The 15,592-nt window shown below is 38.5% G+C and overlaps 1 protein-coding gene across 8 annotated transcripts in view; it reads right to left on the bottom strand.

Moving 5' to 3' along the window:
• mef2aa (myocyte enhancer factor 2aa) overlaps positions 1-14,179 on the bottom strand; it is a 64,127-nt gene extending 49,948 nt beyond the window's left edge. For 3 of the 8 annotated variants that reach the window (XM_084933355.1, XM_084933348.1, XM_084933353.1), the window contains exon 1: positions 9,976-10,153. The gene's annotated coding sequence lies outside the window, so the exon portion shown is untranslated. Of the gene's footprint in view, positions 1-7,459; positions 8,371-8,411; positions 8,442-9,975; positions 10,154-14,004 lie in introns of those variants that run through there. The other 5 variants (XM_084933352.1, XM_084933354.1, XM_084933350.1 and 2 more) reach the window with 4 other exon arrangements.
• Positions 14,180-15,592: the final 1,413 nt, after the last annotated feature.

Here is a 15,592-nt window from a genome sequence, read left to right as displayed (position 1 = left end):
AGGTAAATCCCTTGATGCATATTTGAGTCAAACTTTCATGAACATAGAAAATCATGATAACTTCTTCGATGCACAGACAGGATGATGAATTATATCTCATTAAAAATGGATGTGCTTGATGACATAGATATACAGTTAAGTTGCTATATTGTCCTGTTAGCATAAGGATTTGCCTCTAAAATATTACCATTACTATTAAGTTACAGAGCTCAACATTTTAGTTCCCGGCTTTCCAGATGGTTATTTAATAAAACTTACCGACGTCCTGAAGCTCTCAGCAACTTGAAAAATGTGTTTATACACTGAGATTAAAGGCTGCGTTAGACCACGACCCAGTGTTAGGTTTATGCCACAGCTACCTTATATTAATTGGCAATTGCCAAAATCATTTTTTAATGTTTTAACGGTTAACCTGTATACGCAAGCTCTTTAATCAAAATTATATTTTTATGCTAAAATATATTTATTGTTGCTATTGTTACAATTTTACAAAAAAGCTGGAAAAAAATAGTAAAGTATATCATTATCTTTTGGTTAATTTGCAAATTACAATTATTTGCTTGTATTTCTAAACAGAAATATTAGTTTAATAGTTTTAGTGGTTGAATGTTATGCTTGATTAATTTTTGACTTCTCAGAGAAGTCCAGTGTGATGGTTTAAATGTTGGTTTAAAAATGTGAATTCAGTTAATCTAATTCAGTATTTCTGAATTTTAAACAAATTTTTGACACAGTTCCATGATATTTGTGTGTTCTAGATTTAATGACAGGTGGTCGAATAAACTTGTCTTGTTCTGCTTTTTTTTTTTTTTAATCTCCAACTTGAGAAATCATTAAGAAAAATTACTGTGCAAAGGCACTTTTTTAAATCAAGCAACCTGGAAATACCTTTAGGACTCACTGTCTATGCTTACATTTTAAGTTTCCATGCTAACCTGCTACTTTGGTGCAGGACTGATGGACTGACTTGCGCATTTAAAATTTATAAGTTTTGTTTGGAGGGAATATTTTACTTTCTTTTCTTGTTTGTTTCAGTATTAATATAGCTACTTTTTGGATTATTCATTCATTTATTTATTTATTTGAGACGCCACAAATCACACAAAAGACTTAACTTTATGTCAAAACATTTTTTTATGCTCTCTGGAAGAGACATTTTGATTTTTAACTTACTATTTGGTTAATTTTGTATTTGTTGTTTGGTCGAGTGTGTAGGACAGATAAACACTGGAACAGCCTGTAAATACAGTTATAGTTGAAAAATGAAGCCAGTTTCTCTTTGTTTCTCCCTCCCCACCATTGTCATTTTTTTTTTAAATTTAAATTTTTTTTTTTTCTGAACATAGGCTACTGCCTTTCTTTCTTTCTTCCTTTCTATTATAAGTCTGAGTAAAGAAATCGCTGCATTTGGGTGCACCTGAGGAGGCTGCATTTTCTCACAGCTGCAAGATGGTGCCATTAAAGCAGCGCTATTATTTTTTCCGTTGACTATTTCTCCTATGTTCAACCAACATTATTAGCAAACTTACTCATAGGTAAATAAATAAATCGCTCTTCTAAAAACGATTGGTGAAAGGCTCAGCCTGTCGTCAATAGTCAATAAATTTGTCCAATCGCCCAACCTTATCACAGTCCATACAACTGTTTCTTTATAACCTTAAACCCTGAAAATGTGATATATATTTTTTACTAATAAAAATTGCATTATTTGGGAAATGTCCATACCAACTGGCAGCTGTAGCTTTCTGGTAAGCAACACATCATTGGTTCTTTTCTGTGTGGTATACTTGCCTACCACTCTGTTATGAAATTCTAGTGTTTTATTTGTCTGTTACTGAGAAACTAATTAGCAGGTATATATCTGTGATCATAAAGGCTATGGATGTAGCTTGCAAAACAAGTTTGCTAGCATTGGCTGATAACTTAGCTCTTCCCCCTTCTTTCATCTACATATAATCACTTCAGATGGCAACAGGCAGAAAAATTGGAGTCCAGAAACGAATGGGTTACACCCACTTTTTTACATGCAGTCTGTTCTCCAACCACCAAGACTGCTCTGTTGAAGTGGCACATTATGCACCAAGTAGTGCTTCTGAAAAAAGGCGTACTACTGTACTACTGTTTAAAAGTATGTTAACCAGTAGTACATATATTGACTCTGGGTCACAGTATGAGTTTTTATAACATATTTTCTTATTTGTATTTGCAGAGGCCAAGTGTTCAACTAGATTTTGGAATTTCTTTAGGTAACAGCATTTCCCATAGTATCACACAATGATTCAGCTTAAGAAACTTTTCAACTCCTGATGTGTATAAATTATTTATAATCAGCCAGTCGTGCTATGTTAGAGTCATGAAAAATTATGTCATCCTAAACACACTTGACATATTAACCTCTAACTGCTCAGCTCATATTAACTCTGTTAATACAGATTGTGTATCTGAGCAAAATCCCTCCATCACCATACTCCCTGTGACTTTGTATGAGCTTCAAAAGATATCGTCTTAACATGACACATTAGCAATGAGGACATTATATAAACAAACACTTCCTGTGTTACCCCTTTGCTCTAACTGATGAAGTATTTTCAGTATTTCCCTATTTTCAGTATTTCATTATTTTTGTTGCTTATTGCTCTGTTCACTGTGTTACACACAAACACACATGGAATAATAAAAACTAATGCATGCATGCTCCTAGAGGTTTATAAATTTGCATAGAATTACAGTGTGGCTCTGTGGTCTGATTTGGTATGATGGCATGTGTCCATTTGCACGGTTGTCTATCATAAGATGGACTTCTCACCAGGGAACAATAATAATGCCAAACCCATAGGGAGCAATAGTCTCCCCCCCCCCAACCTCCCAGTAAGCCTGTGAGCTGTGTTAAGTGTCATGGCAGCCTTTTGATGTTGCACAGACCGCAACTCAGAAATGGTAAACAGCAAAGATGAACCAAGATCTTCCTCCAGGGGGAATCCACAGTGTAAGGATATTAGGGGCGTTATGCATAATGCGTCTCAGCAGCAGCGCATTTACCCAATCCCAACATGTCTTTTTTAAACACTGGGAACCGAGATTAGACACAGAACTTCTAGATATTCAATTCTCCACCAGCATTTGGAAATCCACATGAAGATTTTACTAAATAAAAAGCATGTTTTGGAACACATACATGGGGTCCATATTGTTTAGGGGTATAGTGACTGGGTATCTTCAGAGAATGTCTGCTTTTAATGGGAAAAAAAATTAAAAAGCTCAGAATAAATATTTGATTTTCTCTTCCCATTTTTATCTTCCACTCGATGCCTCTTTCCCACAGTGTTCCATTACATAAAAGGTTTATGCAATCTGAGCAGTGAGGATGGCCATGAGTCATAACAACAGTGAAAAGGCTAGCTAAAGTAGCACTGATTTTTTTTTCTCATAATTTCATGTTATAGAATTGGTCTTTTAATGATCGCATGCAGACCTGTGATTCATGCATTTCATTTCATTTATATTACATTTAAAATAATGAAACTACTCACTCATCTCTCTGTACCACATGGCTGAGAGATGATGGAAGTGTGAGAGAAAAGTAGGTTTTGCTAAATCATTTTGTCATAGTGCTTCATGTTGTTAAGGCTCCTTTAGGTCACAGTGGGTGACAGTTTTCATTTTTAATAATCACTCACGTTATCACTTTGCTTTTGTGAATGACAGTAAACATCAGTTTTAATGAGGCTTTTCCTAAAAATGTGCAAGGCAGATCTGCCCATTCTAGTCTGATATGTATTGACATGAATGATTATCATTCACTGAGCAAATAATCAAATGGGTATTTCACGAGCTATAGCCTACAGTTTCTCCCAGATCAGATGATATGTGTTAGCTGTCACATGAACACTGTGTGCAAACATGCACAGAGAGAGACAGAGAAGGGGAAGACAGAAAGACCCCAAAGGCCTTCGCACAACTTGTCTCTCCAGGAAACAGAAAGATTCCTGGAGAGGCTCTGGTCCTGTGTCCCAGCTTCAAATAACTAATTGCCTCAGGCCCTCTATCCCAGGGCCAGCGGCTCATGATGAATCCCGACCTCCCTAATCGCAATACCCGCTGTGAACACCTCTGTAAGCTGGACCAGTGACAGAGGTTCAGAGGAGGATTGAAACAAAGTAAAGAACAACCCAGTCTGACATGAATCCAGGATGGCAACAGCCAGTGGAAACACGACACTATTTTCACCTAGATCGGCAGCCCACAGCACACAGATGGAAAGTGGACTGGGAGAAAGGAAGAGGACAGACGGGCAGACGCACAAACAGCGGGCAGACTCAACACCTCACTCGCAATCACAGTCACACTATGAAGAGCTGGGATTTGGAGACTGGAGATGCAAAGACAATCATTTCTGAATGCCCTGGATTTAAAGGGACAAGTTTTGACTGAATTAAAATGCAAAAAAAGAAAGAAAAGAAGAAAACATGGCCTGACTATGTACAAGAAAGAAAAAGTAATATTTAATTTTCTGGATGATTTCAGAAGTAAAATGATATGTAACTATTGAATTCAGCCAGGCTTGCACTTTAACTTAAGTGGGCAACATAAAAAAGACAATCTCATCATCCTGAATCTACAGAAAAACATACTCAGTGCACAATGGTTTGGAAACTCAAATGCATAACTCACTGCAATGTTCATGGTGCTATAGCTGTGCTCAAACAGTAGAGAGGAAGACAACTTTAAACTGTAAGTCAGAGCCCTGCGGTGAACCGGAGCAGCTTCCACAGAGCAGAGGGGGCTGGGGTCACTTCCTTTCCCTGTTCATATGGCTGATGTGTGCTGGAGAATAATAGGAGGAATCACATCCCCCCCAGCTGTTCTAGTTCACAAAGCTTCTCAGACAGACAGAAAAACAAGGATATTACAGACAAGGCCTTCTTCCTGCAGATGAATTGGCCACAGGGCCGGTCCAGCTGCAGGAGATCCAACTGTTCCTTCCCAGAAGCTACTGAACTTTTAGTCAATGGGCTTTGTGTATGAGCTGTGACACCTAAGTCTCACAGCTGTAATGAATACACCAGCCATTGATAAACACTTTTTAATGCATTCGACTTTTATTTTTGGTAACCTAATGGACGGCTAGATTAAGTGGCTGTAACTGATGAATCAAAGAGCCTATATTAGCCCTCTCTAACAGCACAGTAAACACCTCCATCACTTAGACAACAGCAGACTTTGAAGAAAGTTTTACTTTGCGCACAGTTCAATTGTTTGTCTGTTGATGAGGCTTCTACTTCATCGACTCTATACAAAGACAGAGAAGTTAAATCTCCAGCGAGAGAGGCTTTTTAAGATCTACAGTAGAGCATGAGTAATTCAATACAGTGGGGTATATTAGCAATCATGGGAGATCTTTTGATCTAGTAAATTATATTATAATATATTCCTTTGATTTATGTGTTTTTCAAAGTCTCATTAAGATGCGGCTAAAATGCAACTCAGCAAAGACATGTCTTTCTTAACTTCAGCTTAGTTTTGTACGTGATATTGTTTAGCTACATCATTGACTAATATTAGGTCTCCATGCAGGACAACAAGATGAAAACAAGGTGAAAAATACTGACTGAAAGCACGGGACGCACATGTTTTCGCTCTACGTCTTTTGAGTTTGGCTCACTCACTTCAGAAATGAAGCACAGTGTGATTCTGTGGTTTTTCGTGCAGTCCAGAAAGTCAAAGAGGCGAGAGGAGGCATCTTAAAGGTGTTAAATGATTTGACTTGTTAAAGTCATCACCTTTGCTCTAGCACATGCTTCCACAGTCTACCCTCCCAAACCACACCAACTGTGCAAGGCCAGTTTATGCTTAACACAGTAGCCACAACCCAAGAAACCAAGAAATTCTGAGTTTAAAAAAAAGCAATAGCATAATTTTAAAAAAAAAACAAAAAAACATTAAGACTATAGGCTTGATTCTTCACCATTATAGTCTGCTTGCATTATGGATGCAAATAAACTGACAGGCTACAGTGGCAAAAGCAGGCTGACAGCATTACAGTGTGGCGCTGTGTGAGGATCTTCCTGCTGAGTCTCCTGTGTGGTCCAGGTTGCAGAGGTGAAGAGACCTCCAGCCAGGCCTTGTTTGAAAGAGCAGGAGAGACAGGAAAAGACGGTGCGGCCTTAAGCTGCTCTGCCCTGCTCAGCAGCACATGTGCTGAGTGAGCCAAAAGGGTGGCTTACCACCAGAGGTCTCAGTCAAGGGCAGGACAGTTGAAAGGTCACTGCTAGCTGTCTTGCTATACAAACAGTACCTCAGTGAGTAATGCCTTCACCCTCTGAGCTGTTATAGAGATTTAAAAAATACTAGAGATAATGAACATAGTTTATAACTGTCAATTAAATGTAAGCATTCAATCAAAGAGCTATGATTTTTTTAAAATAATTTTTCTAAATTATTTTATATTGTTTATCAGCACCTTAGCACAAGTTTTGCCAGTGGGCTTTGCGATATCTTAATTAAATTTCAGTTTATTTTGTGTATTTTAATCAGTCAGATACTTCACGCAAGTTGCTGTTGTCAGTCACCCAGTGCTAGTTCATGCCCATATCAGTGGTTCACGGTCACAACACATGAATGTTCTGTCTTTAAAGTAAGGGACCGGCACTAACCAAAGACCCATAGTGACTCCCACAGTCCAGAATTTATCAGACACATGAGTGATCTGATTAGCATTAACAAAAGAAAAAGAAAACATGTAACTAAACATGAGTAATTATATGTATATATTTATAATAACAATTAATAGTCCATGGGGAGCAGTCTACAGTTAGCTGTAGCCTAAAACATTATCTCCCAGGCTCAAGATTCTGCATCCAACCTCCAGGTCTCACAGAGGAACGCTGGAATCTCCATGCTGATGATACAGCTCCAGTAAGGAGTTCCAACAAACAATGACTCACGCTAAGATGTTTTAGTTAGGAAGACTGATCATTGTTATGCATCTGACTCTTTTAAACATAGATATTAATTCAAATTCTTGCAAAGAAAAAAAAGCATACCACAAATTTAAAAGAACGATAGCCGTGCAAAGAAGAAAAACAGAGAAAAGACAACTGTGCGTTAAAAAAAAGTGTCGCCTCAAGTTAATTGCCGTCAGTGAACAGACTCAGTATCTTGTAGCAAGTTTAACGGACCAAACCAACTCACACAGCTGGAGCGGTGTTTGGGGGGTGGGGGGGGGGGGGTGCTAGAGAACACAGTATAATGAGTTTAAAGTTAATAACAAGCCTGGTATAGACACAACTTCAAGGATTCACAAAATAAAACTAGGGATTCAAAACACAGACAGATAAATAACCATGCAAGAAATTTAAAATAAATATAGGAATCAAACTACACTGTATAATACTATAATAGCCATAAGGGCCTTAATTTTCTTAAGAAATCTGCAGCATAAAAGAACAGCTTGGCTTACCACACAACCAGAGAAACACTATCCTCTTTAACGGGCCAAGAATGTTCAGCTTCTATCTCTTATTTTTTATTCAATGCATCCTTGGCTTTCAGCTCTCTGCTGTTTTGTCCTCCTTGAAAAAAAATGTCCTGGGAGGAGGAGAGTGAAGGAGAAAAGACTTTCACTCAGTGATTCAGAGGCATCGTGTAAACGCCAGCATTCTCCTTCTGACAACCGGCGTTAATTGCAGATCCGACTCGCCCACACACTCCACATTTCTCCTGGAAGGAGAAGCTGAGACACTGAGATTGAAGTGGGATGAGGAGTGCAGTAAAAGATGCTGCAGCTGCCCATTCCTCGCACCGTCACCACCTCTCATTTCTCCCTTTCCACTGAGAACTTGTGCTGAGACGCAAACAAGCGCTTACGCACATTTACACAGGCATGCAGGGGCACACAAACATCCCATATAACAAGGCTAAAACAGTTACTAAACACTGGTAGTCATTGTGCAATACCAGCCATAACGATTAAATAAATACAGGACAAAACTCTCATATTATCAAAGCTTTCTGTGTGCTTGTCTAATGGACGCTATAGAACATTTGAGGTCTCTGAGGTTAGTGCAACAGTTCACAGCGCACGTGAGAAAGACATTTACGGCAGCCCTATCTGTGCCTTCATACTCATTCCTTTGACTAATACATGACATAAATTGTTAAAACGATATTCATTTCAGCACGATGAAAAAATCCCTCATCCACACATTAGACACAGGAGCTCACGTGATGTAGATCATGAGCAACAAGGCCCATTACTGGCGAGGCCTGGGGCAGCACAGAAGCTAATGACTGCAGATTGGAGGGTGCTTTAATGCTTTGCTTTAGAAATCACTGGCAACCAGCTGGTACGGTAACATGCATGCTTTCAGAGTAGCGGTAGCACAAAAAGGACAGTGAGAAAATGCAAGTACCCTTTCATGCTGCTGTAACAACTCGTGCCCCTAGAAAAACAATGAAATTTGTCATTAGTTCAACCTGATAAGGGGGTAATATACTGTATGCAGTAAAATATTTACAACTGTGGTAAAGACAAAGTCACGTTTTATATATGCATGCAACATACAGAGGGGTTTTTTTTCAACACGGCAAAACATAACTTTGATTTTGCTGGGTTTTATCCACACAAAAGGCAGTTTATACGTTCAAATGTGAAGCACAACCACACAGTAGATCCACTCATGAATGAGCTTATAAAATAAGGACAATTTCAAGTCTTATTTTCAGTTCCAACTGAATAAAAACTACTCCTTCTGTGCAATATTAATGAGCTATGCAGGGTGTAGCATACACTAGAAACATTTGAGAAGGTCAGGTTACCGTTGGCCATTTCCCACTCTGGCCAGGGGTTAAGGTCACCAGAGTGCCAGAGATTCAAAGAAACACCAGGCAGCAAAGGTTCTCTCGCACAATCTCTGCTGGCCAAAGATCCTTATGCAGCTTAACTTAAAGGTGCGATGCCCCTGTCACTATGCCTGTCACTTAAATGCATAAAATGTGTCACCTTCAAGTGATCTTATTAACCAGGGAGAAATCTTTAAGGTCAAAGATCATCTAAAATATCTCACATCAATTCACTTGATTGGGCACGCTTTGGCTGAGCATATTTCAGTTTTAACCATTCGCATATCCCTTCATCTATTTCAACTAATTATGAAAATATATAGTACATATATGTATACATATACAATATAGGCAACTACCCCAGCTTTGACTTTTATCATGCCAATTGCTCTAATGAAAAAGAAAAACTTTATAATTCACGTTATAATGCTGTACATCTACAAATTAAAAAATACCCCTGCATACATAAAATGTATTTTATTTTACTTTTTTTTTTTTTTATTAAAGGAGGTTAGGTGTTTATAGAAAACATACAATCTGCAGTAAACTCACGCCAGACAACTTTTTTATTACCACTGTCACCGTGTGAGCTCGCCTGATGTTGTCAGTATGATGGCTCAACAGTGTTATTATATACACACTGATTACTATTTTCCCCAGGAGACTCGCCCGTTTTACAAAGTACGGCTAATCATTTCACACTCTGGACAACAAGTCAGAATCTGTGTGAGTTTTAAGACTCACAATTGACAAACCGACCATGTAGTCGAGCTTCTAGTACAACTTATTACCGGCTTAGAGATGAGTCCTATAAAAGTTTTTAACAATTGACAGATATCAACAGCGCGCGCGTCTAGCTACCCCCCCCCCCCCCCCCCCCCAAAACACGACACTTGGGTGTTTTACGAGACGGAAAGCGACTAATTACCAAGTGTGACTTATATTAAATGACGCCACTTTTTACGCTGTCTTCTCGCAAAAGCTACATGTTATTAGGATACGATAGATAGATGTCTCCTAATGTCTCCCAAATCCACTCTACGTCTCCCTCTTGCGCTTTTCTACACTCACTCTCACTGTAGCTACAGTATCGCTGCCACACTCCGCAACATTGTTTCTATTTCCGTTACTCACCTTTACTCCCAAGTCAGTCGCTGTATATAGACACTCTATATCGGTGACTCCAGTGGATAAACGTAATTTCAGTTCACATTTACACGCTGACTGCTATTTTAGGGGGAGCTGACAAACTCAGAAAAGCCAGTCTCCCTCTTGTCAGTGAGACTCCTCCCCTCATCTGACGAACTGCCTCTGCCCCCCACTCCCTCCTTTCTCTCTCCCTCTCTCTCTCTCTCCACTCTCTCTCTCACACACAGCGTCAAAACATGTAGACTACAAGCTGTCTAAACAGTGTTTTGTTTTTTAAACTTGAACATTCATGTGAGGTGAACATTAATCCATTTTGTGCTCATTTTCAGACATGGAACTACCCCCTCAAAAAATTTTACAAAATCAAAGAAAACAATTATAGAAGCATGTCCTCAATTCCTCTTCCTTTAAGGCGTATTTTTATTTAAAAAGCTACTTTTCCGAACTCACTGGTCTCGGCCTCATTACAAACTACATTTGACGTCATATCTCTAAGACAACAGCGATGGAATTCGGTTTGAAGAGCAGTTCCGTCGGCCGATGAAAACTCGCAGCGCCCCGTGAGCAGCTAATCGGAGCGGGAAGGCGGGACCTTCGTGACTCCCATACGGGCATGTCACGTGTATTTGCGGGGGTCATCGTCACAGGAGGCGTGGCTAGCAGGGGCTGTAGTGGCGAGTGGCCCGCCCCGCTGTTTATACTGGCGTTTGGAGGCAGGTGTCATTTTCTCTTGCAATTATGCGTTTATTATGGATTTGATAGACTTGATTCTGGAGCAAATTTACAAATGAGTGGCTATTACGATTAAATGTGGCAGTTTAAAGCTGTTTGAAGCTAACAGGGCTTTCTGGTTTGAAATGGAGCCTGAATAGAAGGACCCTTTTCTTCTACTTTAAATGCGAACTTGGACTGTATTTACCAAGAAACTATTCTAGCTACAATTTACTTTATACATTTATCGCATAAGATTTATTTCTTGATGTCTTACTACCCAACAGCAGGTTAACATAAACTCTGTCTTAACAAGGTACGCCAGGTTACGCCTCACACAAGTTAATTATTCATTTTAAAATAATTACATTTGTTAGCATAATAACCCTTTTCCCCTCCAAGATTAAAAACATAAATGAAAGAATGTCCTTGATATCCTTTTGTGGTTTTGCTGCTTTATTAAAGGATCCACTTCCTGAATCCTCAGTCTTTCTAAGAGTGAAACCCAGAAGTCTCACAAAAGTTTTCCACATTAAACTACATTATCTATTTGTGAAGGAATAGAATCACTCCTTCATATACAATAGCTTTTTGGGTAGCACATTTGTATTAATATACAGCTGATAAAATCAATTTTAGATCGCAAAGAGTAACCAAACTTTTAGTGTCTGAATGTTTTCACTTCCTCTAAATACTTTAGAAATGGTAGTCAGAGCAGCAATTTTGTATCTCTGCAAACACACTGTATGGTTTGATGGTGCTATGATGTAACATTTTATACTTATTCAGGAATGACGGAGAGGGTTTTGAACAAAGTTGATTAGTGTTTGTTTCGTCTGCGGTGCATTGTGTTATCTAAGTCACCAGTTAGTTTGAGCTGTAAAAAGAAAGGCTGTGTTTAGTGTTCCTGGGACCTCCTGATTCCTCATAAGTTTAAAGCAAGAAGTCAACATACCTTTAAAAAAAAACTATTAAAACACAAAATGTCACAGCCTTGGAATAATTAGGCCAAGAAGCAGCAAACTAACAGATTAAATGGCAAATCAGTTTGCTTCATTCTATCATGGACTTGTGACCTGTCCACACTGTATCCTGGAATATGCTCCAACATCCCCCACCCCCCACCACCTTACTAAACTGAATTGGATCAGCACTAAGGAAACCCTGTCTTTCTCAAGACTTTTCTCAAGACTTCTCCCTCCATGCAAAAAAAAAAAAAAAAAGCCAAAGTGATGAAATTAAATTTTAGAATAAGTCCTTAAACAAAAAGGGAGTAATAATGTTTCCATTCTATCTACAGCTGTTGATTTACACTGCCCTACCATTTGATTCTAAAAATCATGTTAGCATTTTAAATCATAACATCATATTGCCAGGTAACGTACATTTCTGGTTGTTCTTTCGTGGGAGGCCATTTAATTATTATTTTTTTGTGTGTTTCCCAAATTTACTATGTATTTATAAGCACCACATGACAGGGTTAGCAAGTTTTGTTTTGTTCTGTTTTGTTTGTTAAATATTGAAGTACTTTTAGTCTAATGAGCAATTCATGCAGTTGTTACACTTTGATGAAGTCATTGAAGCCTTTCCTGTAATTTGTGGATGGCTGAAAATTTTAGTCAATAGCAAAAAATGAATATTTTGCACCCAGCAGTGCTTATATCATAACAATGCTGGTGCGAGATCTATCTTTGAAAAGATTTTTCTTTTCTTTATCCAGACAGAGAAGAACATATACTTCGTGTACTTTAATAAGTATTCTTATGTTGTCTTTGTGGTAAAAGTTCAACCCTCTTTGATATATTGTAGCATATAAAAGTGGTATAATATATTACATAATATATCACGTATGTTTTCAAAGTGACTGAATCTGTTAGTGTCTCATGTGTGGTATTCTGTTATTAGAACAATAGTACTACTACATTGTTAGTACAACAATATTACATCTCATAACCAAAACAAAAATCAGCATTGTTTCAGCTTTGTCATGATCCTTTATGAGTTCCAGCTGGTTCTTATTAGGGTGCAACGATACACAAAATTCATGGTTGGGTTCGGTTCAATACTTTGGTGTCACGGTTCGATATTTTTTCGATACAAAAAATGTTCATGCCTTTTTAATTTATCATTTATTAAAATTATAAATATATATTTTAACTCAAAAGTACAGTTTTTAAATTTAATGTTGCTGAAACAACAAAATAAAAAAAATAAATCGATCTGATCGAGAAATCACTCATCTTTGGAAAAGAGAGTTTATTACAGAGAAATGGCTCTTTCCAAAATAAAAGCTATACTATACGCTTCTTCTGGGGTATATTCTCAGCAGCATATTAAACATATCAGGTCCCCATAAGGAGAATCATGTGCTAACGGCTGTCTAAATGACTCGGGTAAAGTTTGTAGCATGCGTGCTTGTTGTTTTTGTCTGCTTCCACTTGTCTTTGCACTAGGATGATGTCGGCGTAAATGTGCTGTCATATTCGTTGTGTTCCCACTAGTGCTGTCAGCGTTAATCTTGTTAAAATGACATTAACGCCATAACGCGGCAAATCTCCGTTAACAAGTTACCGCGGATCGCCCCGTGGTTGGGGCTGGACGGCGTCAACATGTTAACAAGCTAACTGCGCTAACGCACTAGTTCCCACAAATTGAGCATTGCGTGGCACATCCAACATACTGTTTTACTTTTGTCCATGACGCACTTACCATCAGGGTCATGCTTCACAGAAAACCAAGATAGTTCCAAACGCCAGATCTGAATGAGGGTGGGGGAGGTTCAGTTTCGGGTAGCGTTGAGGCAGTTGCCATGTTGCAACGAGCTTAGCTTCTGTCTTGCTCAACACAGACAGCATCGTCAGAAGAAAAGTTGATAAAACAAATAAAAAATGTTCGATACATATGCGTACCGAACCGAAAGCACTGTATCGAACAGTTCAATATCGATATGAGTATCGTTGCACCCCTAGTTCTTATATATCTTATATATCTAAGTTCTAAGATATCACCTTAGCAGCACTTTTGTGTTAACGTGTGTTACCATCATCTCAAACTGAGGCTAGCAAAAAAGAACAAACAACAACAAAAACTTTTGCTATTAAGAATAAAGAAGAACATCATTGTAGTGATCTGCATTACCTGTGTCAGTTTAATCCAATAAAAAGCAGTAGACTAATATATGAAAAGCTATGTGCAACCCATATCATCCTGGATGGGAGATAAAACTTAAAATGACATTAGCGTCACATTTCACTTCACATCCTGTGTGAGGACTTCAAGCCCTTTGTGACACCTGTGTCTTACCTGTTGTTCTACATGCGCCTTCACAGAACCTGCTGTTTCGATCTCCACCTTTCCTTCTGCAAGCATTGACTTTCCTTTTTTCTTCTTTCCGTTCTGCCCACAAGTCTTCTTTCTGCTGCTTTGTGTCACTCTACCCACTGATTTACCTCAAAGCCAGACCAGCTGGCTTTGGATGCTTCCCTCAGAGCCCTACGAGGCCCGTCTTCACACCCTGTTCTTTCTCTTGTCCCTTGGTCTCTCTGCCGGCACAGAGCAAGGGGCAGTGGTTTGAAGGGTAGGACCCCAGATGGACATAGACATGTCGGGCATGCATTATGTGATGGGGCTTGGCTCACAGCTCTCTAGACCAGCCACAGCTGTCAGTCATAGCTTCACAGATGAAGGTGTTGAGGACTTTTTTTTTAAACCCCCTACTCTGTGAAAAGGATCATAAGAATAAAAAACTAATTTTTTCTAACACAAACAGTTTTTTAAAGAGTGAATGCTAATGTAGTTCATGAGAGAGTTTGTTTTTTTTTGAGTGAAACAAGTCACAAGTCACAATATTTTTCTCATATATCAAACGTTTGTTTGCCTTTATCAATTAAGCAGCTTTTTTTTTTACACATATGACACAGCAAGTGATGCATTTCAACCAGCTGAACGGACATGCCAAATAATGATTTGTTCCAGCAGGGTTTTGATGCCGTCAGCTGGCATTTCCAACTTACATTGCGCCAGACCACAAATAGACCCAGACACTCTCCAATTAAAAAATGCATGCAGCTAGCTTTATTAAGCCGTACAAGTCAAGTCTGATCTATCTTATGATCGCGAGGAAAGAAATAGATGCTTGTGTTGTAAATGAGAAAAACACAAACAGAACTCAAAGTCACACAATTTCCTAAGACAGCAGTCAGACTACAAGGATCTAAAATAACATTTCATTATCTGAGGCTCATTAAAACAACAGTTCTAAAACCCCTCAACACCCCTCACCAATCCCCGGTTCTGTCCTCGCTGCACATTACACCTTAGTCATGGGACATGCACTGCTAACAACTGCCATGCTGAATATCACTGATATAACTGAATAGCTACACTTATAATGACTCTGATATATAAGTCAACCATTAGAAAAACAGTAGTATACCTTCTTAAATAACCACCAAATAAGTTTATTTATTAAATGTGAAAGTAACAGAGTTGCATAAGATCAAAATACTTTCAGTCTCGGAAGAGATTTAACAGCATCATAGAAAAGTGTCGATTGATTGAAATCATATTTTTTTCAAAGTGCTACAGCTTTTCCTCCAGACTGATTTTAATCATATTGATGGTACAGAAAGTCTTCCAACAAAGTCATATCTGAGTCGACCGCAGCAATGTGTTAGATAATCAAGATCGAGATCTAAAAATACTCCGTGTCTCACAGTTTGAAAGTCTTCTCTCATTACCCACTGTAATTAAAAGTAACCAAGGCATTCAAGCTCCAAATAGCAGACAACTGTTAATGTGAAGAGGTGACACTTGAAACTAAATTCCTTAGGATACAAGTTTGCTGAGGAGAGCGGAGTAGCTAACACGATATATGTGCACTCCAGTGAAT

Source organism: Perissodus microlepis, chromosome 7 (assembly GCF_051167445.1).
Source record: "Perissodus microlepis isolate ML-2025 ecotype Zambia chromosome 7, ASM5116744v1, whole genome shotgun sequence".
Lineage (NCBI taxonomy): Eukaryota > Metazoa > Chordata > Actinopteri > Cichliformes > Cichlidae > Perissodus > Perissodus microlepis.
Note: the sequence above shows the minus strand (reverse complement) of the source record. Positions and strands in the feature narration are given on the sequence as shown.